At 47.1% G+C, this 23761-nt stretch overlaps 1 long non-coding RNA gene across 1 annotated transcript; it reads right to left on the bottom strand.

Moving 5' to 3' along the window:
* Positions 1-1995: 1995 nt before the first annotated feature.
* Positions 1996-23431, bottom strand: LOC129052228 (uncharacterized). Its single transcript, XR_008517166.1, has 4 exons — positions 23233-23431; positions 22568-22639; positions 10464-10607; positions 1996-3395 (listed from the first exon to the last, which is right to left on the bottom strand). It is a non-coding gene; the product is annotated as an uncharacterized LOC129052228 (long non-coding RNA).
* Between the last annotated feature and the right edge of the window lie 330 nt (positions 23432-23761).

Here is a 23761-nt window from a genome sequence, read left to right as displayed (position 1 = left end):
TCGCTTGAACCCAGGAGGCGGAGGGTTGCAGTGAGCTGAGATCACGCCACTGCACTCTAGCCTGGGCAACAGAGCGAGACTCTATCTCAAAAAAAAAAAAGAAAAAAAAAACAAGTAAAAAATTAAAATAATGATAGACAAGATCATGGGGGCCACAACCTTCTCCCGTCACCACCTCTGGGAAGCCTTTCTCCCCTGTGAGAGCCTGCAGGGATTCTCGCTGCCCCCACGATACTAGGACTATGGCGGAGTAGACGTGAATCAGTCTGGCAAACCTGACAGAGCTGCATCCTCCTCAAACAGCCTGGCATTTGGAACAGAAAAGCCTGCTTTCCCAGCAAAAGCGATTTCTAGTATTAATGGGCGGAACCTTCTCCTGGATTGATCCCCCTTTTCACAGGACTAATTATAGATTTATTAATATTTATGGGCCTCTAGTCACAGCCGATAGTTCTTGTTTGAGGACATTAAGCCTTATCTCACTACCTCCAGGAAGGGGCACTTGAAGCCAGCTCTAATTGGGTGACCTGCAATCAAGATAGAAGGGAAAAAATGACAATAGCTCGCCTGTTGCCATATATTAAAATACGGTCCGCCCAGCTTAATGATTATCTTTAGAATTAATAATCTTGCTAGTCCAGGTTTGGCCCTAATAGCAGGAAATTGTATTAAATACTTTGCTAAGAGCAATCAGGTTTTTGATAAGGCTAATGGCCCTGCCCCTGGCTTTTTCTCATCCCTGAGCTCTCTGTTTTCCTTCCCCAGAAAAATGCCAGTTTGTCCATATCCCTTGTCATCTAAAGTCAGCATCACCAGGTGCTGTCTCCTGATGGGTCTCCTGCTGCCTCTCTCACCCCCATCCCATCCATCTTAGGTGCTGCTACATGATTCATCTTTGGAAGTTGCAGCTCTGGTCCCGCCATGCCCCTGCTCCACAATCTTCAGTGGCTCCCCATTGTCTACTGCATGAATGGACACCTAGCCCTTCGAAATTCAGTACTAACTGCTCCATACTTTGTTCTCTGCAAGGACCGTAACCTTTAGCCACACTGGACAGTTCCTTTCTGTTTCCAGAACACAGCTACAGAATCAGAAATAACATGAGCTTGGGAATTGGAGTGCCTAGAGTCAGAGCACACTGCCAATTGTTTAACCTTGTACAAAATGCTCAACTGCTTTGAGCCTGTTTCCTCATCTGCAAGATGGAGATGATAATATTGTCTACCTCATATGGCTTGTTGTAAGGATTGTATGTGATCAAGCAAGCAAAATGTCCCAGCCCGGGTCTGGTGCACAGTTAACACTCGTACCCACCCTCCCCTAGTTCTGCAATTTTACATCCCTCTTCCTGGAGTGCCGAAGAGCGCAGAGCTTCAGAGCTCAGGTACCTGAAAATTCAAACTCAGGGTTGGGTGATCTTGGACACGTGTCTTAATCTCTTTAAGTCTCACTTTCTTCTTCCATGAAATGGGTGCAACAGTCCCTATTACCTATTGCTGTTACAATCTTTAAATAAGACCATACAGGTGAAACACCTACAGTGCCTGGCACACAGTAAATTCTCAGTAAATATTAGTTACGTTGTTGTTACATTCCCAGCGATCAAAGCAGCATTCAAAAACCTTCTCTTCCGAGAAGCCCTCCTGCACCTCTTTTTCTGACTCTGTCTTGTGATGTTTTGTACTTTCCATGAGGCATTTGGGTGCTTCCATCCTTCCCCTTGGCCACCCACAACTGGGCTTAGAGTACCCAGGGATCAAGTTGTGCCTCTGTCTCGATGTTTTGGGTGCCTGGCATGAAGTTCGGCACACAGCAGGTGTTCAAATGTCTCAATGACAGTAACCGCTGCTGAGCACTGAATGCTCACTATGTGCCAGGCACTGTGGTGGGCACTTTCAAGGAACTAACTCGTATAGCAATGGATTTTTAACATTCATAGCAATTAACAAGCAATTAGTTCATTCCCTATGGCAATTAATAGCAATCCATTCTTACAAACAACCCCGTAACGTGGGTTTTATTAGTGTCTCCAGTTTATGGGGCAGGAAACTGAGGTGTGGAGAGGTGAAATGACTTGATAAAAGTCACACAGTACATAAAGGATTCAAGGGTCACGTGCAGCCTGGGGCTGCCAAGAGCCTTCACCCCCAGCAATAAGGAACCAGAGTTGGCAATGTTTCCCTAAGCTTGTCTCGGGCAGCCCCAGTGGCTGCAGCTGTGACTTTCTTTCCCCAAGGTGGAGACCAGTGCCTGCTGTGTGCCCATATCTGGGTTAGGCCCTCCCCAACATTGCCTCCTTAAATTGAGCAGTGTTACCTCATGTTGCACTGATGGCAACCAAGGCTCAGATAGGTGAAGTGATTTGCCCAAGGTCACACAGCAAATAAGTAGAGGAGTGGGGATTTAAACCTAGATCCAGAGAGCTCCAGTCTCCTTCAAGACTGGTGAGCTCAATCAGAAGGCTGAAGCTTGAGCTCCAGTTCTTGCTGGACTGCAGTCCGGTCCTGACCTCTGTGCCCCTTTCCTAGAACCTTGGTCCTCTGCCCTGTGGTCAGCAGCCGCTCCTCTTGGAATGAAGGAGGGTTCTGGGCCCTTCTCTGTGTCCTCCAGGTCTCTCTCCTCATCACCAGCTGGGGTCTTATTTTAAGAACAACAGAATTATCTTCCTGGGATCCAGACCTTACCCTGCCCAACTCTGACCCTTGTCCCCTTGGGTTGAGGTCACCTGACTCCACCTGGTCACCCTCCTTGAGACTCAAACATTGTGATTGGGAGCCAGAGGCAGGCATTCACCCGAATTCTCCTTCCTGGCAACCAACATGTGTAATGGAAGAGAAATGTGCAAAGGGCTGTGTGGGTTTGGGGAGGAAGGCTCTGCCTGGGCACAGCATGACAGGATGTCTGAAAAAGGGAATTGGAAGCTGGCCTTGGAAAGGGGAAATTCACCAGACAGAGGTGGGAAACCAAAGTCTTTGAGGCAGAGGGACCAGGAAACACAGGGAGGCATGGCATCACATGCTGTCTTAGGAAAACAGCTGGAGTGGAGGAGTGTGGGTGGCATCAGCCAGAGTCAAGACCAGCGAGGAAATCCACTGGCAGTGATGTGGGGAGGAGGTCTGCAATTCCAGAAGATGTACAGGAACTGGGGCTCACCTTCCATGTAGAGAGGTCAAGGAGCAGTGCAGCAAAGAGCCTCCCAGATCCCAAGAACGACTGCCTCCTGTCACCTTCCCACTCGCAGCAGCCATCGCTGGGACAGCGTTAAGGTGCTGCTGACAGGTGCCGCTGCAGGCACCGCTATTGCCAGGGAGGCCTGACAGCCGCTCCAGCTGTCTCCCATCAGAGAGAACACACATCTGAGACCAGACTTGATGAGGTTGTCTCCAGACAGGCATCTGCAGAGAAAGAGAGGGCATGCAACAGGCCACTATTATAATGCATTCCCCACCCATCTCCCCAGCGACACCACCCAGCCAGAGCCTCCTAAGCACCAGAGACCCTCTGAGGGTCTTTCTCGGGCTCCCTCGACCTTTCTGGCTCATGCAGGCACACAAACACACCATTAAACAGGTCTGAGAGCCCATCTATTGCAATATGACAAATATATACATGTGCATGGACACTGGCACACACGAGCATTCCATAGATGCATCTGCACTGGAGTATAAGCACGCACAAAGGCTGGGTGTGGTGGCACATGCCTGTAATCCCAGCACTTTGAGAGGCCAAGGCGGGAGGATCACTCGGGCCCAGAAGTTCTAGACCAGCCTGGGCAACATGGTGAAACCCTATTTCTACAAAAAAATTAAAAAAAATTAGCTGGATAGGGTGACAGGCACCTGTATTCCCAGCTACTCAGGAGGCTGAGGCAGGAGGATCATTTGAGCCCAGGAGTTTCAGCCTGCAGTGAGCTGTATTCATACCACGGCACTCCAGCCTGGGTGACAAAGCAAGACCCTGTCTCGGAAAAAAAAAAAAAAAAATTCATGCACAAACATGCACACGTGTACATACACATTCATGCCAATTTCCAAACAGAAATGCTTCCATAGACACACATAGACATGGGTATACACATGTATTCATACTTTGATTCCCATATACTCATGAACACAGATGTGCACACCCCATTCACAGCTATACACACAGTGTTTAAATGTGGGTTCTCTCAAAGGAAAAGTCTAAGACTGGGATTTGGGTGCAAATAGTTTTTGTGGGATCCTAGGAATCTCAGCAAGGATGACAGGAGACAAATGTGTATTCTGAGTGAGTTACCACCTGGGGTCTCTGGGGCTCCATCCTGCTAGACATCCTCTGAAACACTATGTGAGATGCACTTCAGAATTGTCTCTGAAGGGCAAGGAAGTTGTTGGTGCTTCTCTAAAATTCCTGGTTGGTTTCTCGTTGTTGTTGTTGTTGTTTTGAGATGGAGTCTTGCTCTGTTGCCCAGGCCAGAATGCAGTGTCAAGATCTTGGCTCACTGCAACCTCTACCTCCCGGGTTCAAGCGATTCTCCTGCCTCAGCCTCCCAAGTAGCTGGGATTACAGGCATGTGCCACCACAGTCAGCTAACTTTTCTTTTCTTTTCTTTTCTTTCTTTTTTTTTCTTTTTCTTTTCTTTTCTTTTTTTTTTTTTTTTTTTTTTTTTTTTTTTTTTGTATTTTTAGCAGAGACACAGTTTCGCCATGTTGGCCAGGCTGGTCTCAAACTCCTGACCTCAAGTGATCCACCCGCCTCGGCTTCCCAAAGTGCTGGGATTAGAGGCGTGAGCCACCACGCCTGGCTTTCTCTACATCTCCTGTTGCTTGCTGACTGAAGGTTGCTCCTGGGCACTAATTCTGCATTTCTGGGCTAAGCACACCCAGGAAGCACCCTTAGATAAAGACACAGAAAACCATTACTGTGTGCAGGAGCTGTCTGAAAGGGACCTACGAGGTTCACTGAAAGTATCCACCACATTCAGGATGTATCCTGATACATGAGCTCTCCAAAACACGTGATAAATGTTTGCATTGATTCCAAGAGCCACATGTTAAACATGTTAACATCCCTGAAATTGAATATGCCTTACAATTAAAATTAATTTTTTCTTCCTTTTTAGTACATAAAATACTGTTTTCATTAATAGAATCTCAGACTTAGTGAAATATTTATTATAGGCTAGGCGCGGTGGCTCACGCCTGTAATCCCAGCACTTTGGGAGGCCGAGGCGGACAGACTACTTAAGGTCACGAGTTCGAGACCAGCCTGGCCAACATGGCGAAACCCCATCTCTACTAAAAATACAAAATTAGCTGGGTGTTGTGGCACATGCCTGTAATCTCAGCTACTCTGGAGGCTGAGGTGGGAGAATCACTTGAACCCAGGAGGAGGAGATTGCAGTGAGCCGAGATCGCACCACTGCACTCCAGCCTGGGCAAGAGAGTGAGACTCCGTCTCAACAAAATAAAAACAAACAAAAAAACCCAGAAATATTTATTATATACATATATATGCTGCCACGTGCCTAGAAAGATACACAAGAAGAAAATGGCATGGCAGAACCTTGACTTTTATGACAGTTTTATTGAGATATAATTCATATGCCATAAAATTTATCCTTTTAAAGTGCACATTCAGTGTCTTTAGTATATTCACAAAGTTGTACAATCACTGTTTAATTCCAGAACATTTCCATCACCTCAAAAAGAAGCCCCATACCCATTAGCAGTTAGACCTCATTTCTCCCTGCTCCCACCCCCAGGCAACCACCAATCTACTTCCTGTCTTCATGGAGTTCCTTATTTTAGATCTCTCATATAAATGGAATCATACAGTGTGTGGCCTTTTGTGTCTTCTTTCACTTAGCATAATGTTTTCAAGGGTCATCTATGTTGTAGCACCTTTCTTTTCATGGCTTAATAATACCCTGTTGTATGGATATACCACATTTTGTTTACACATTCATCAGCTAATGGATATTTGGGTTGCTTACACCTTTTGGCTATTATAAATAATGTAGCTATGAACATACATTAGTAAGTTTTTGTGCGAAACTAGGTTCATTTGACTTGGATGTATACCTAAGAGTAAAATTGCTGCATCCTATAGTAACTCTATGTCCAACTTTTTGAGAAACTGACAAAATGTTTCCATTTTATATTCCCATCAGTAATGTATGAGGGTTTCAATTTCTCCAAATCCTTGCCAGGTAACACCTGTTATTGTCCTTTTTTCATTATTATACCCATCCTACTAAGTATAAAGTGGTACATTCATTTATTTCCTCTTTAATTTTTATTATGTAATTGTCTCTGCTTACTGTGGATTTAGTTTGCCCCTCTTTTTCTAATTTCTTTATGGAGGAAGTTTAGGTGACTGATTCGAGATCTTTCTTTATTTTAATATAGGTAGTTGTAGCTGTAAAGTTTCCTCTAAGCACTGCCTAAGCAACATCCCATAAGTTGTGGTATGTTGTGTTTTCATTTTCATTCATCTCAAAATATTTTCTAGTTTTCCTTGTTATTTCTTTTTTGACTAATTGGCTAGTTAGTAGTGTGTTGTTTGTATTTCCACATTTTTTGGAAAGTGCTTTCCCAAAGTTCTTTCATTATGTTTTTATAATTAATTTCATTTTATGTGGTCAGAAAACATATTTTGTATGATTTAAATCCTTTTGAACGTATGAGACTAGTTCTGTGACCTAACATATTATCTATTTTAGAGAATGATCTATGTGTACTTGAGAAAAATGCTGTTGTTGAGAGGAATATTCCATAGATGTCTGTTAGGTCAAGTTAGTTTTTAATATTGTTCAGGTCTTTCATTTCCTTGTTGATCTTCTGCATAGGTATTGTATTCATTATTAAAAGTAGAATATTGAAGTTTCCATCTATTATTGTTGAATTGTCTATTTCTGCCTTCAGTTCTGTCAGTTTTTGCTTCATATATTTTGGAGCTTTATTGTTAGATGCATATGTGTTTATAGCTGTTATGTTTACCTGATGGATTAACCATTTTATCATTATAAAACGTCCTTTTTTGTCTCTAGTATTAATCTTTATCTTAAAGACTATTGTGTCTAATGTTAGTATAGCCTCTCCAGAACTCTTTTGGTTATGGTTTTCATGTTATGTATTTTTCCTTTTTTTCTTAACTGATAAGGTAGAATTCATGTCTGCCATTTTACTTTGCCATGTGTATGTCTTACATCTTTTTGTTCCTCTATTCCTCCAATACTACCTTCTTTAGTGTTAAACAGATCATTTCTAGTATATCTTTTTTTTTCTAAGACGGAATCTTGGACTGTTGCCCAGGCTGGAGTGCAATGGCACGATCTTGGCTCACTGCAACCTCCACCTCCTGGGTTCAAGTGATTCTCATGCCTCAGCCTCCTGAGTAGCTGGGATTACAGGTGCCCGCCACCATGTCTGGCTAATTTTTGTATTTTTAGTAGAGACGGGGTTTCTCCATGTTGGCCAGGCTGGTCTCGAACGCCTGACCTCAAGTGATCCACCCACCTTGGCCTCCCAGAGTACTGGGATTACAGGTGTGAGCCACCATGCCTGGCTACTAGTATACCATTTTTATTATATTGTTTTGTTTCTTTTATTTTTTGAGTTATTTTCTTAGTGGCTTCCATGGAGATTACAATCAATATATTAACTTAAAATAATCTAATTTGGTTCAATACCAATATAATTTCCATAGTATACTAAAACATTGCTGCAATATACTTTCATTTCCTCCCTCCTGTTTTATACCATTGTTGTCATACAAATTACATCTCTATACATTACATTATAAGCCCATCAACATAGCTTTATAATTATTGCTTTGTGCAGTTATCTTTTAAATAAGATTGAAGAAAAAAGTTACAAACAAAATTACATTTATGTAGCCATATATCTACCTATGTAGTTATCGTTCCTCCTTATTTCTATACTTTACTTCTATAACCCTTGTTTCTTCATGCAGATTCCATGTTCTTTCATTTCAACCTAAAGGACTCCCTTTAGTATTTCTTGTAAGGCAAGCCTTCCAGTAATAGATTCTCCAATATTTTAAATCTAGGAATGTCTTAATTCCCCGTTTTGAAGAATAATTTGCTGGATAAAGAATTTTTAGTTAGTAGTCTTTCTTTCAGCACTTCAAATATTCATCCCACTGCTTTCTGGTCTTCATGGTTTCTCATATAAAATCAGCTGTTAATCTTCTTGAGGACTGCTTGCACCTGGTGAATCACTTTTATCTTGAGACTTTCAAGATTCTCTCTGCTTTGGGCTTTCAACAGTTTGACAATGGAGTGCCTAGATACAGACCCCTTTAAGTTTATCCTTCTTGGAGTTTGTTGCACTTCTTGGATTTGCAGATTAATATTTTTTGACTAAATTTGTGGAGGTTTTGGTCATTATTTCTTCAAATATTCTTTCCTCCTCATCTCTCTCTCCTGTCTTTCTGAGACTTCCATTTTGCACATGTTGGTACACTTGGTGGTATCCTACAGGTCTCTGAGGCTCTAGAGTTCACTTCTGTTTCTCAGACTGGTCTGGTGACCAGATTCCATCCTGAAGCTGTCTAGGGCCCCCCACCTACCTCGTGCCATCAGTCATGTCATTAGCACACAAAAGACACTAATTACTCTGAAGATTCCAAAAGTTTTAGGAGCTATATCCCAAGAAACAGGTAGAAAACCAAATACCACCATTTTCAAAAATATCACAGAGATAGGGAGAGAGAACTGGGATTAAGGCAGGTTAAAACATCATGGAGGTGGATGCCTGTGGTGCCAGCTACTCAGGAGACTGGGAGGTGGGAGGATTGCTTGAGCCCAAGAGGTTATGGCTGCCGTGCCATGATCATGCCACTGCACTCTAGCCTGAGTGACAGAGCAACACCCTGTCTTAGAAAAACAAAAACAAAACATCATAAAGCTCATGGTCTTACCAAGATTCAGCTATTTTAACATCAACACTCCTCAGATGATTGTAAGCTTTTAATTTCCAGCATTTCAAAAAAGTATATTGAAGAGTTTCTCCAGTATTTTCATTGCTTTTATGAAGGAGCAGATTTTTGGAAGTCCTTCCTCCACCATTCAAAAAGCCACTGGGACATGGACTTTTCTTATGTATCGTTTTTAATTGTGTGAAGCTTTTATCATGTCCAGGTATTAGCAAATCAAAAAATAAAATAAATCTAAAAATGAAATAGGGTACATACACATCTCTGTGTGCACACACAGGATCCAGGAGCCCACATGCATAAGCATAGAAATGTGCCTGTAACACACATTCATTCATCCATGCTGTGGAGTGGCAGGGTCAGCTCTGGGTTTCAGGAGTCTCCCCAACCCCTGGTTGCAATGGGGAGCTTGGAGGGGATGAGATGGAAGGGAGAGAAGCCAAGAAGAGGCTGGGGAGTCATCTGGCAGCAGTGAAGGTGTGGCATTGACTTGGTCCGGGGGAGCTACACGCATGCCAACAGCTACTAACTCCTCAGGACCCCATGTGCACATCGGTCTAGGCATGTGCATATGTAAATACAGGGTCCATGTGTTCAGGCATGCATGCATCCAGCAGCATGCTGTTCAAGTTAAAGAGAAATGCAGTACAGATGTCCCAGAAGGGCTGGGGGACTGGATTATAAACCATAAGGGGACTTGGTGAATAGGACAAGATTCTGGAGGGGAGGGGATGAGGAAGATGCAGTTTTCTGGCCTGATGCCCTGGGCCCACCAGCTTCCCTCTATCGAGCAGACCCATGCACCACATTCTGCTCTGGGACCCCCTTTTCTAGCTATGCTGACCCATCCTGGTCCTTCTGGAAGCCTATCTCTAGGATAGGGCACAGCTTTGTCAGCCCCTTGTGGAGTTGGCAGGGGGGTGTCATCTTTGGTCACCCTGATTTGTTATCAGCCCTTTCTGTGTCATTCTAGGTCACTTCCCTTCCTTATGAACAATATCTGCAGATGAGAGTAATGTTTGTATCTTGACCTACCCCACCCCTGGAGTTAATCTTATCATGCACTCTGGGTCACTCCACTGCAGAGAGTACACAGGCAAAGGCTGGAAGCTCGCTGGGTAAGCTCCCGGATGTCACAGACATGACTAGCTCATCCCTAACCCCTTCTGACACCGACGATTAGAGGCCTTCTAAGTCTAGGATGCTACAATTCAGGATTTTTAAAAACACAATTTCTTTTTGTTATGAATTACTTCAGACATTCAAAGAATAAATTAATAAAGACCGATGTGCCCACGATCCAGTTTTAACTTATATTAGAATTATGCCTGACTTGCTTCAGTTCTTACCTTTTATTTATTTTTTAAAATGTATTTTGTCAGCAAACAAGCGTATTCATTCCTTCTTGGGTTGATGAGCATTTGGGTTGTTTCCAGGTTTTTGTTATTGTGGACAGAACTGTTATAAGCATTCTTGTCATGTCTGCTGCTGTGTGTGTGCAAGAGTTTCTCTTGGGTATTTACCTGGGAGTGGAATTGCTGAATATTCCCCTCCATGAGATACTGCCAGATTGTTTTCCAATGTAGTTGCATCAATTTGCACTCCACCAGCAGTGTCGGGGAGGTCTTGGGGACTTGCATCCTCCGATGTCCTCACACAATGGAATGCTATCCAGCAGTCAAAATGAATGAACAACAGCCACAAGCAACAACAAATGTGAACCGTAGCAATGTAACAGGAAGGGAGAGAAGTCAGCTTCAGAAGGATACGGAGGCCATGCTTCTCTTTTAAAAACTTACAAACAACTTACATACAGAAACACATGTATATGTATATTTATATATAATTTATAATTAATAAAAATATATAAATATATAAATAAAATGTTACAGATACAATTAAATACCCCTGTATATACCACTCACCAACCCAATTCCTTTCTCTTTCTCCTTCCAACCCCTGAAAAGAAAATGCTTGGCCGGGAGTGGTGGCTCATGCCTGTAATCTCAGCACCTTGGGAGGCCAAAGCAGGCAGATCGCTTGAGGTCAGGAGTTCGAGACCAACCTGGTCAACATGGTGAAACTCCATCTCTACTAAAAATACAAAAAAAAAAAAAAAAAAAAAATTAGCCGGATGTGGTGGCACGCACCTGTAATCCCAGCTATTTGGGAGGCTGAGATGAGAGAATTGCTTGAACCCAGGAGGCAGAGGTTGCAGTGAGCCAAGATTGCACCACTGCACTCCAGCCTGGGTGACAGAGCAAGACTCCATCTCAAAAAAAAAAGAAAAAAAAACAAATGCCGTCAGGGAATAGGGTGTGTAGCCTCTCTACCCATCATGTTTATTTTTATTTTTTTATTTTTATTTTTATTTTTGAGAGTATCTCTAGAGAGTAACAGAGATTCTTCACTTGACCAAACTTTAGTCAGGCTCCCGAAACTCTGCTAAGCCTATCTGCATACTTTCTTACAAAATCTGGTTTTAGCAAGAACCCTAAGTCAGTTTAGCAAGAACCCCCCCATCCTCAATATCTGATCATCCTTCATATCTAATCAGGCTGTTCACCCTCCACCACGGCCCAGATTATGCCGGATCCCCCTGGCCTGTCTTCAGCAAGAATCCTGTTAGATCAGTTGAGTCAGATTCTCCCTCACCCCTGATGCTTCCTCTCAGTCATTTTCCATCCTCGGACCTCTGCACTGCTCCTTAGCCATAAACTCCCACTTGCCCATGCTGTATTCGGAGTTGAGCCCGTTCTATCCCCCTCACCGCAAAATCCCGTTGCAATGGTCCCTGTTGCCGTGGTCCTGAATAAAAAGTCTACCTTACCACTCTTCAACAAGTGTCGTTGAATAAATGTTTCTGTTTTGCTTGTTTTGTTTTGTTTTTTGTTTGTTTGTTTGTTTAGATAGCTCTGTCTCCCAGGCTGCAATGCAGTGGCACAATCTCGGCTCACTGCAACTTCTGCCACCCAGGTTCAAGTGATTCTCCAGCCTCAGCCTCCCAAGTAGCCAGGATTACAGGCATGTGCCACCACGCCCAGCTAATTTTTAGTAGAGACAGGGTTTTGCCACTTTGACCAGGTGGGAATAATTTTTTCTCTAACAGATGTGACCCAGCTCCCAGTCACCCCTAGGATCCCCAATGCAGTCCCCTCAGCTGGGTTTCAGGAAAGGAGTCGAAGGGAAACCCGGAGCCCTTGAACCTGCAGGCCTCTGAGAAAGGAGTCCTACTCCATCTCCAGGCCTGAGGGTGATGTCAGAATCCACAGCCACATCTAGAAGACTTGAGAGCAACGGTGGCCTGTGCCCCACTCCAGGCTGAGCCCCAGTCTGGGTCCACAGGTCTGATATGGCCCAGCAGAGGCCCCTGTGCCCAGCATGGTGTGGGAGCATCAGAGAGACTCAAAAGACCAGAGCAGCCTTGTGGACAGTGGCACACCATGGTGACCAGCCCCTGAGGGTCAGAAAGGGCAGCATGTCTTGATAGGCAGACAACTGAAAAGTCACCTCTCCTCTCCCATGACCTGTGGCAGTCCCCCCAGTATCATCCAGCCCCATGAAAGAGGGAAGCCCGGTCCGCCTGGGTTTCTTCCTTCCCGGCAGAACAGAGCTTGAAATGCAAGTTTGATGCATTATTTAAAAACAAAGGAAGCTACATTTCTTGCACACCTGGGGTGTGGGTGGAGAGTTACACTGAATGTATTCAGAGCTGAAGAATCTGGGTTTCTAGGAAAACAAGCTTTCCAGATTTTAAGATTCTAAGCTCCCCAAACATCTAGGTTCAAGGATAATTTGGAAGCAGGAAATGTGTAGCTTTGGGGCTCCTGAGACTTCTGCCAGAGTTACATTCATTTTCCTGACTCTCCCAGGCCCTACGAGACAGCTAAAGATAAGAGATCCGGGAAAAAGCCCACCTACATCCCTCCCCAAGATTCTGCTGGCCTTGACAACTCATTGTACCAGAGGGGAAACTGAGGCCTACAGAGGGCCTGACTTTGTCCTGATCACACAGTCAGCACAGACCCAGGCCACCTCACACATACCCTCCTCCCACGCCCCCTCAATGCCTCTTGCCCAAATCTGGGCTGCCCCCTTGCCTCTGCCCAGGACAATAGATTCAGGTGGGAGCCGGGGGTCCGTGGGGAGTGGTTGCCTGTGATCCCCACTGCCCGGGCAGGCATGGCCACTCCCTAGGCCCCAGGTCTCTCACTGCCAAAGGTTGCCATCCATTTTCTGTCCACCACATTTGTTTGCAAACCATGAAGAAAATCGCTCCCATCTCTCTGCCTCAGCTGCCACTGTGATATATGACTTCCATCAGAGACCCCTCCTCCCCAGAAGCACCCTCCTTCTCCCCCAATCTCCCCAAGGCTGGGGGTTGGGGGGCAGCGGGAAATGGAGTGATACTGAACCGACTAATGGTGGGGTGCTTCCAGAGACCCTTTAGGAGATGATGCTCCATCTTGACTTTGTGGAGGGAAGATGGTGTAGACACTGCGGATCATTGCTGTGCAGCCTGTTACCTCTGCATATAATAACACCTCCCCACCTCCTGAACCCAAAAGCCACACAAGGTCCGTTTACAGCTTGGTTTTTTGTTTGTTGTTTGTTTGAGACAGGGTCTCACCCAGGCTGAGTGCAGTGGCGCGATCTCAGCTCACCGCAGCCTCGACCTCCTGGGCTCAAGCAATCCTCCCACCTCAGCCTCCCAAGTAGCCGGGACAATAGGAACATGCCACCACACCCAGCTAAGTTTTTATTTTTTGTAGAGGGAGTGGGTCTCACTATGTTGCTCAAGCTGGTCTCCTCGGCTCAGTGATCCTCCCACTTCGACCTTCCAAAGTGATGGGATTATAGGCATGAGCCCCTGCACCCAGCCTGTTTGCAGCTCTGACTTCATTTGCTCCTTCTGTCATCTCTGTGGGGCTCCTGATGAGACCAATCTTAGTTACATTTACCCTTTTTACTGAGCCCTATGCTGGGCACTGGGAACCCACAGCCACATTCCTTGACCAGCCTCAGCATCTCATGACAGAGCCAGACATGAGGGAATAAAGGCAGTGTGGAAAGGTAATCACCAAAAACGTCCTGGGTCCATGAGAGCCCCAGATGAGGAGGGAGGTCTGTCTGCTGAGAACAGGAGTGAGGTGGGATGGAGAAGGCTGGCGTTTGTGTGGCTGGGAGAGCTCTGAGGAGGTGGGCTCTGAGCTGGTTCTGAGGCTCTGAGGTTAGGAGCATGGACTCTAGAGTTGCACTGCCTGCACTGCCATCCTACTGTGTGACCCAGGGCAAGTTGCTTGACTTCTCTGAGCCTCTGCTGACTTCAGGAGATCTGCAAATGGGAATTTCTCTTAGAGAGGCTGTGAGTGCCAAGTGAATAAGGCATATAAAGTGTGAAGTGTAATACCTGGTGCAGAGGGCTAGCTGGTGTCCTCACAATTTGCGGAGAGTGTCTAGGAGTTTGCCTAAAGGACAATGTGGCAAATGGTTTAGGCAAAGGGAATAGCCTCTGCCAAGGTGTGAACATGGGGAAATAGGAGCCACTGGGAGATGCTGGAGCTTAGGAAGAACTGAGAGAGGGGGCTGGTGTGGATAGGGCTTGGAAGGCCAGAAATTTGTACCCAAGCCTGAGGGAATGGGGAGCAACGGAAGGGTCTTGAGCAGGACAGTGGCCAGGTCAAATTGTCTGTTAGAAAGACCCCACTAGGCTGGGCTCAGTGGCTCACACCTGTAATCCCAGCACTTTGGGAGGCCAAGGTGTGTGGATCACCTGAAGTCAGGAGTTCAAGACCAGCCTGGCCAACATGGCCAAACCCTGTCTCTACTAAAAATACAAAAATTAGCCAGATGTGGTTGTGCATGCCTGTAGTTCCAGCTACTTGGGAGTCTGAGGCAGGAGAATCGCTTGAACCCAGAAGGCAGAGGTTGCAGTGGGCCAAGATCACGCCACTGCATTCCAGCCTGGGCAACAGAGTGAGACTCCATCTCAAAACAAAACGAAACAAAAAAACCCCACTAAAGGTGAATGAAGAAGAGAGGTTGGCGAGACCAAGTTGGGACTCATATCCTGCTCTCTCTGCCCAAATGCTCCTGCATAGCTCTGAAGGATTTCAAATCCTTTGTGAAGTCCAGTGCCTGCCCTGCCTGCAGGCCCCAGGTACTGGCTGGGTTCCCAGTGGCCATCTCTCCAGCTGAGATATGTGTGTTGGAGCCGGGGGAGTGGAGGAGCCAGCTTCGGGGTGGGAAGCCGACCTGGCAGATTCTGGCTGGAGTAGGGTGCAGTGGCGGGGCAGCCTCCTGCTCATCAGCCCTTCCAATGTGGAGTCGGTCAAGCGTTCCTCCCTCCAAGGAGTGGTGGCTGTCAGGTGTGTCCAAACTGCACTCCTGGCTGCCTCAATTTTGCATCCCCTAGGTAGCACAGACACCATGAATGGACCAGAAATTGAATGCAAAATCAAAATGCAGCAAATAAATGGATGCAAAAGTCATTTGGAGGCAATAATAAGAACCACCTCCAGACTCAGAAGCAGGGAAAGTTGCACAGAGGCTGAGCTGGCCTGGCCGCTGGTGGAGAAGGGATGTTAGTCTGGGAGCCCCTTCCCTGGCTTCACTGGCCCCAGCACTCCTCTCACTGATCCACATCGCTGGATGGTCTCCAAGGTCACTCAGGGTATAGACAGGGAAAATGAGACTTGGGGCCAGGCGTGATGGCTCATGCCTGTAATCCCAGCACTTTGGGAGGCCAAGCCAGATGGATCACCTGAAGTCAGGAGTTTGAGACCAGCCTGGCCAACATGGTGAAACCCCGTCTCCACGAAAAATACAAAACTTAGGCGTGGTGGCATACACCTGTAATCTCAGCTACTTGGGAGGCTGAGGCAGGAGAATCACTTGAACCTGGAAGGCGGAAGTTGCAGTGAGCCGAGATGGTGCCACTACACTCCAGCCTGGGCAACAGAGCGAGACTCCATCTCAAAAAAAAAAAAAGAGAGAGCGAGAGACTTGTAAACAGAGGATAGCTACAACCCAAAGTACCAAAGAATTAGGGCCCTAGACTCAAACAGATCCACTTTTTGATTCAGCTCTTCCAATTTCCAGCACACGTGACCTTGAGTGAGTCACCTAATCTGCAATTGCTCTCGTCACTTTTGTTGGACAGGCTGAAGGTAAAATATTGGAGCACAGAAAGGCACTAAGCACTGAACAGAGATGGAGCACCGAATATGCACTTGTGAGGGCAGGTCTCATTCACTTCTCCATCCCAAGGCCTCCACTGTGCCCAGCACACAGTAGGTGCTCAATGAATATCTGTTGAAGTCATGGATGGTGGAATGACTGCATTAGGAACTAGGAGCAAAGTTCTAATTTGTTTGCTGATATAGCCCTAGAGCCCTAAACAGTGCCTGGCACATAGTAGGTGCTCAGTAACAGTGGTCCCCAATCTTTGTGGCACAAGGGACAGCTTTCATGGAAGACAATTTTTCCAAGGACCGGTGTGGGGTTGGGGGAAGGATGGTTTCAGGATGATTCCTGGATGATTCGAGCACAATACATTTATTGTGCACTTTATTTCTATCACATTGTAATATAGAATGAAATAATTATACAACTCACCATAATGTAGAATCAGTAAGAGCCCTGAGCTTGTTTTCCTACAACTAGATGGTCCCATCTGGGGGTGATGGGAGACAGTGACAGATCATCAGGCATTAGATTTTCACAAGGAGTGTGCATGCATAGTTCACAATAGGGTTCACCCTCCTGTGAGACTCTAACGCCACCACTGATCTGACAGGAGGTGGAGCTCAGGCAGTAATGCGAGCGATGGGGAGCAGCTGTAAATACAGATGAAGCTTTGCTTGCTTGTCCCCTGCTCACTTCCTGCTGTGTGGCCTGGGGGTTAAGGACCCCTGCTCCATGATACACACATTAATGAATTTGGTTTGAGACACCAACTTCATCCTTCCCCTAGTTGCCCTCATTGAAGAGCCCCAGCACCCCAAGCCCCCCAGCCTGGGCTCCTGGGGGCTGCAAATTGAATTTCTTGTGTCTTAGTGCCCAGAGAGGGAAGGAAAACGTTGTACTAACATCTGGTAGTCACAGGTACCAACAAGGCACTTCATGGGTTACAAAGCAGGTTCCCATGGAATGTCTTTGCCGATCTCCAGTCAATTTCACAGATGGAGAAAGAGAAACTCAAAAGATGAGGTGACTTGTGCAGGGTCACAAGGTATGTCAAGCAGAGATGGCTGGGATTGGAATGGCAAATCCCTTTCTCTTTGTATCATTCATTTCTCTAACCAGTTATAACAAGTACCTCCCAGCAGGGTCAGGATGGGGCTCAGACAGGCACTGGTTCCCACTATGGAAGCAGTGAGGGTCCTGGGTCAGCAGGCTGAAGGCCAAGGCCCACCCTGGGCCACCAAGAGCTGTGGAGACAGGGTAAGTGAAGAGCAGGATGAGAGACAAGTGGAGAAGCCTCTGGCGGGGTCATCCGGGCAGCCAGGACAAAGCAGAGAGAATAGAAGGGGCAGAGAGAAAGGCAATTACACCAGGAACATCTATTAAGCACTCACTGTATGCCAGGCACTGAGGATACAGCAGTGAGCAAGGCAAACAAGGAACTCACATGCCGGTGGGGAGACAGAACCTGGTTTGTAATTACTCATTACGAGTAGAAGTGGGGGCTCTGAAGGCAAGGAGCATGGTTTCCAGGAGGACACGGGGACATAAGTTAGGCCTGGAGGGCCAGGGAGGGCTTCTTTGGAAAGGTGGTGCTTGAGCAGAGATCTGGCGGATGATAAGAGAAGGAGGGAGGGAGAGACAGAGACAAGGAGTGGGAAAGACCAGAGTAGGGGGAAGAAACTGGCAAAGTCAGAGGAAGAGAGTTTGAGGACCCAGTGCAGTGGCTCACGCCCAGCACTCTGGGAGGCCAAGGCAGGTGGATCACCTGAGGCCAGGAGTTTGAGACCATCCTGACCAACATGGCAAAACCCCATCTCTACTAAAAATACAAAAATTAGCCAAGCGTGGTGGTGCACACCTGTGGTCCCAGCTACTCAGGAGGCTGAGGCATGAGAATCACTTGAACCCGGGAGGCAGAGGCTGCAGTGAGCTGAGATTGCGCCACTGCACTCCAGTCTGGGTGACAGAACAAGGTTCTGTCTCAAAAGAAAAAAAAAGAAAGAGAAAGAGAGAGAGTTTGAGGAAAGATGATGAGCAAAGAGAAGGATCCAGAAATGAGATGGTCAGCTGGAGTGCAAGGTACAGGAGAAAAGGGAGCCAGACACAGCCAGCTGGGGGCTAACAGTGAGACCAAGAGCAAGGAGGAAGGGAGGGTGAGAGGAAAGAGAGACACACAAATCGCTCCAAGCTCCCCACCTACTCTAGCTTAGACTTTCATCTCTGACACAAAAGAGGAACTTGAGCTCCCCTCCAGGGAAGCACAGGGCACTCAGGCTGAGATTTCACATTCCAGCTGTGGTTTCCTCTTTCCCTCTGTAAGCCTGGGTTCCTGAGCAGAGTGCAGCTGCAGCCAGCATGGGTGTGGGGCAGGAGGGGAAGCTGCGGGTGGAGGGCACTACTGCATGGAGATAGCGCTGTGGAGCTGGTGGGCCAGGCCTAGGGACAGAGCCAGAGGCTGAGCTTCCTCCCTCTCCCAAAACCCTCAGTGAGTGCCTCATCCTAATTTTCTGCCAAAGACCGCCTGTCAACTAAAGGGCTTGTTGTGAAGTAGGGTGCTAACTGTTAATGAAGGTGTTAACTGTTAACTAGGATGTGTTCACTGTTGACTAACGTGTTCACTGTCAACCAAAGTGTTTGTTAAGTAGCATGTCCACAGTTTACTAGGGTGTTAACTGTTAACTAGAGTGTTTAACTGTTAACTGTTAACTAGAGCGTTTACTAGGGTGTTTGCTGTTAACTGGAGCATTCACTGTTAACTATGCTACAGTGTTCAACAAGTAAGCTTTTTGTTAAGTAGGGTGTTTGCAGTTAACCAGGGTGTTAACAGTTAATGAAGATGCTGGCTATTAACTAGGGTGTTCAACTTCAATTAAGATGTCTTTTAATAAGGTGTTTGCAGCCAGGCATGGTGGCTCACGCCTGTAATCCCAGCACTTTGGGAGGCCAAGGCGGGTGGATCACCTGAGGTCAGGAGTTCAAGACCAGCCTGGTCAACATGATAAAACCCCGTTTCTACTAAATTCACAAAAAATTAGCTGGTGTGGTGGCAGACACCTGTAATCCCAGCTTTTTGGGAGGCTGAGGCAGGAGAATCACTTGAACCCGGGAGGGGGAGGTTGCATTGAGCCAAGATTGTGCCACTGCACCTAGCCTGGGCAACAAGAGCAAAACTTCATCTCAAAAAATAATAATAATAACAATTATAAAGTGTTTGCTTTGGCCCCAGCTTTTGTGCCTCAGTTTACATACTCCACCCTCCTCCTTCTCTCCATCTTATTGGCTGGTGGGGCTGGCATTTCTCCCAAAGCAGGGCTCTTCACTGCAAGTACAAGGTCCTAGCTTGACCTCAGGACCTCTCCTCCAGTAAACTGGCCCCATAGAAAGTCCAACTCAACTCCCCGGTCCCAATCTTAATTGACAACCAAGGTGGAAAGTAAAATACTTTCTGAAATTACCTACATTTTAAAAAAGAAACATTTGAAAGATTAACATAGCCAAATGACTGACTCCTTAATGTGGAATGATAGTCAGAAAAGCTATTCCTTGGCCTTGAAATCCTGCAGAATGGACAGGCTGTGAGCTCTGATGGTGGGATTCCCATGTTGTTTCGAGCTTTGAAGTCATGCCTGGGCATCTGTCAGAACATGACGGGACAGCATCTATCAGTCCTGTCCCCCAGGCTGGAGTATTGTGCTGGGTGCTGCCTGGAGAAGGGAGGCCCAGTGCTGGTGTTCCAGAATCCCTGCCAGGGCCCTGACTCAGATGGCCACGGGAAGCTGGGGTCTGCCCTCCAAGTAGCCACTGATTTGCTGGGCAACACTCATCAAGTTATTGCCCAGTTTGGGCCTCTGTGTAAGGTGGGGTTCAAGCCAGCGGACATTGGTGGATCTGCCCAACTGTATCTTTTTGGGCCACTCTTCAAGGCCCACTTCACAGACACAGAAACAGAGGTCTAGAGAGGTGGCCCTCTCCTAGGTCTGCACCCAGCCTTCACCCACCACACTCCCTTCTCAGTCCTGACTCTTCCAGCCTGCCCCAGGTCCTAAGAGCCCTCCCCCACTGCCAGGGCCATGGCAGTCCTTCTAGATACAGGACGGACTCAGTGCCAGCAGCCCTCCTCCTTGGTCTGTGATTCAGCTCCTGTGAGAGAGGGGTTGAAGGGGTTCCAAAGCTGCCCATCAGGCCACTGCCAGGCCTTCAGCCCCTCTGCCGCCCCAGCCTGCCGGGTTTGGGCCAGACACACACCCACACACATTTGCAAACACGCTCAAGTATGGTAGGCACACTAGTACAATGCACGCCCTCAACTTCACCCCCAGACACACATGCACCATTATACAGACACATAGATACCCCTACAGACACTCATGACACACACTCAGACCACACACACGTGCCATGCAGGCCCATGCATAGGGCACACTATGCTACACACCCACAAGCCATGTGTGTCACCCACTGTGCCAGCCCAGCTGCACCACCCTCCTTCTGCCTGGACGTTAGCAACGCCCAACCTCAACCATCTCCCCACCCTGTCATCTCTCTGCTGCTCCTCTGACCGCAGCACACACCCCACACTGCAGTCACGACATTCCCAGCTGAAAGCACACTGATGGCTCCCCTCAGGCTCTTGGGGGCAAATCCACTGCCCCACCTCAGCTCACCCCAGCCCTCTCCCCCAGCATACACTCAGCCCTAGAGCAGCCCCTCATCCCCTAGGCTAGAGGCTCAGCTTACATCTGGCACCCCAGCTGGTGCCTCTTGGCCAGGCAGAGGGAACAGCTGTGGCTGTTAGTCCTCACAGTGGGCCACCCGGAACATGCACTTGACAAGCACTTTCTTATTTAATTCTCTCAACAGCACTATGAGGGAACAGGTACCTCTATTCACCCCATTTTACAGAGAAAAAGAGTAAGGCTCAGAGGGCTGGGCTAGGATGTTTGGGGGAGGGGAAGAGAACACTGTGTGAGCCTCTTCTCCATACCCCCACCTCCCTACTCCTTCTCTCTCTCATTTACCTTCCTCTGTCCAAACAGGTGTCTGTTTTTTTGAGACAGAGTCTCACTCTGTCGCCCAGGCTGGAATGCAGTGGTGCGATCTGAGCTCACTGCAATCTCTGCCTCTTGGGTTCAAGCGATTCTTCGGCCTCAGCCTCCCAAGTAGCTGTAATTACAGGTGCCTACCACCACACACAGCTAATTTTTCTATTTTTAGTAGAGACAGGGTTTTGCCATGTTAGCCAGGTTGGTCTCGAACTCCTGACCTCAAGTGATCCGCCTGACTCAGTCTCCCAAAATGCTGAGATTACAGGCGTGAGCCGCTGCACCCAGTCCAAACAGGTCTCTTAAAGCCTCCCCTCTCTTTCCCCTTTCTTCTGACAGTTGCTGTCCCTGGTCCTGACAGCTTCCCCTGCCTCTAGCCATCTTCTCTTGCTCCTCCAGTCACCAACTTCCCTTCCTCCCAGAAGAGAACAATGGGAACTGGCCTCAGTTTGGCCCAGGCTCTGCCCAGCTCTGACAGTCACTAGCTGTGTGATGCTGGGCAGGTGGCTCCATCTCTCTGCCTCATTTTCCCCATCTACAAAGTGGGGGTGATAATAATACCACTTAGCATTGCTGGGAGGAATAATTGAGTTAATACAAGCGAGTGGACACTGTTGATGCCCAGCTCCGATGTGTTTGGATGCTAATAAGAAATCCTTATTCAGGCCGGGCACGGTGGCTCACGCCTGTAATCTCAGCACTTTGGGAGGCTGAGACGGGTGGATCACTTGAGGTCAGGAGTTCGAGACCAGACTAGCCAATATGGTGAAACCCCATCTCTATTAATAATACAAAAATTAGCAGGGTGTGGTGGCGTGCACCTGTAATCCCAGCTACTCGGGAGGCTGAGGCAGGAGAAACCCTTGAACCTGGGAGGCAGAGGTTGCAGTGAGCTGAGATTGCACCACTGCACTCCAACCTGGGTGACAGAGTGAAACTGTCTCAAAAAAAAGAAAGAAGAGAGAGAAAGAAAGAAAGAAAGAAAGAAAGAAAGAAAGAAAGAAAGAAAGAAAGAGAGACAGGAAAGAAGGAGAGAGAGAGAAGAAAGAAAGAAAGAAAGAAAGAAAGAAAGAAAGAAAGAAAGAAAGAAAGAAAGAAAGAAAGAAAGAAAGAAGAAAGAAAGGAAGGAAGGAAGGAAGGAAGGAAGGAAGAGAAAAGAAAGAAATCCTTATTCAGAGGCTTGACCTGGGGGCCTGGGAGTCAATGTGCCCCGAGAATGGCCACAGCCAATGACTAACAGAGGAGTATGAAAGCCCAGATCTTTTGCTTCCAGCTGGGACAAATTCTGGGGTGCTCCAGACCCACATCCCATTAGGCTGAGGCTAGGGCATGGCCTGAACTCACACCCTTGCCTGGCTTCCTCCCCTTCCCTGTTCTGCAGCCCCTCTCCCCCTTACCTGGGCACACCTTTGTAAAAAATCTCTTGCACAGGGAACTTTGTCTCAGGATCTGCTTCCAGGGACCCCGACCTAAGCAACAACTCAAGCTATTTAGCATAGATCTGGCTCAGAGTAAATGCTCAATCTATTTGAGCTACTATCATTTTATTTCCTGGCAACTATGTGACTGAAAACAAATACCTTTTCCTGTCTGGGTCTTAATTTTCTCATCAGCAAAATGAGCATAGTGATCTCTGCTCTGCATATATTTTCATGGAATCACTGTGTCAGGGGGCCGGGTGTGATGGCTCAAGCCTGTAATCCCAGCACTTTGGGAGGCCAAGGCAGATGGATCACCTGAGGTCAGGAATTCGAGACCAGCCTGGCCAACATGGTGAAACCTGTCTCTACTAAAGAAATACAAAAATTAGCCAGGTGCAGTGGCACATACCTGTAATCCCAGCTACTTGGGAGACTGAGGCGGGAGAATTGTGTGAACCCGGGAGGTGGAGGTTGCAGTGAGTCGTGATCACACCACTGCACCCCAGCCTGGGCGACAGAGCGAGACTCTGTCAAAAAAAAAAAAAAAAAGTGTGAGGAAATAGGCGAATGTCCACCTCCACTGAAGGATGGGCCGGGTGAAGGGACAGTTGCTGCTCTTCCTAATCAGTCCCATCACTTACCTGCCCTCCCAGTCTCCATAGCTGGGAGCCCCCACCCCTGCCATTCCATGCATCCCTGGCCCAGAGGAGGAAAAATAGCCCTCTGCTTCCCTCCTCCAGAAGCAGGAAAATTTCCCATCAGGATCCTGAGGTCATCTTGAGATCTGCACAGCCCTCTTCTCACTTGAACAATTGTCCTCAAAGCCACAACCCCTCTGACTCTTCCAGGTTCAATTGCAGAAGTCTGGCCAGCCAGCTTTTGCTAGGTCATAAAAAGGCGATTGTTCGATTTTCGAGAACTTTGAGAACCAATTGTTAAACTGCTGGCAACTTGAAATCGATTGTGATGGAAGTATTTACACCATGAAAACTGGCAAATGCTACAGACCCCGGCATTCTTTGGAGAGGTGGTTTACTAATATGCAACAGACTCCATCCCTTTATCAAACTCCCACCTGAGCTCCAGTCCTTTTAACAGAGAAAATGTTTTGTATTTTTCTAAGTTAAACAAGTGAAATCACTTTGCTTTTTGCAGATGGTCTTTTTATAG

Source organism: Pongo abelii, chromosome 21 (genome assembly GCF_028885655.2).
Source record: "Pongo abelii isolate AG06213 chromosome 21, NHGRI_mPonAbe1-v2.0_pri, whole genome shotgun sequence".
Classification (NCBI taxonomy): Eukaryota; Metazoa; Chordata; class Mammalia; order Primates; family Hominidae; genus Pongo; species Pongo abelii.
The sequence above is the reverse complement of the archived record's forward strand: the minus strand, read 5'-3'. Positions and strand labels throughout refer to the sequence as shown.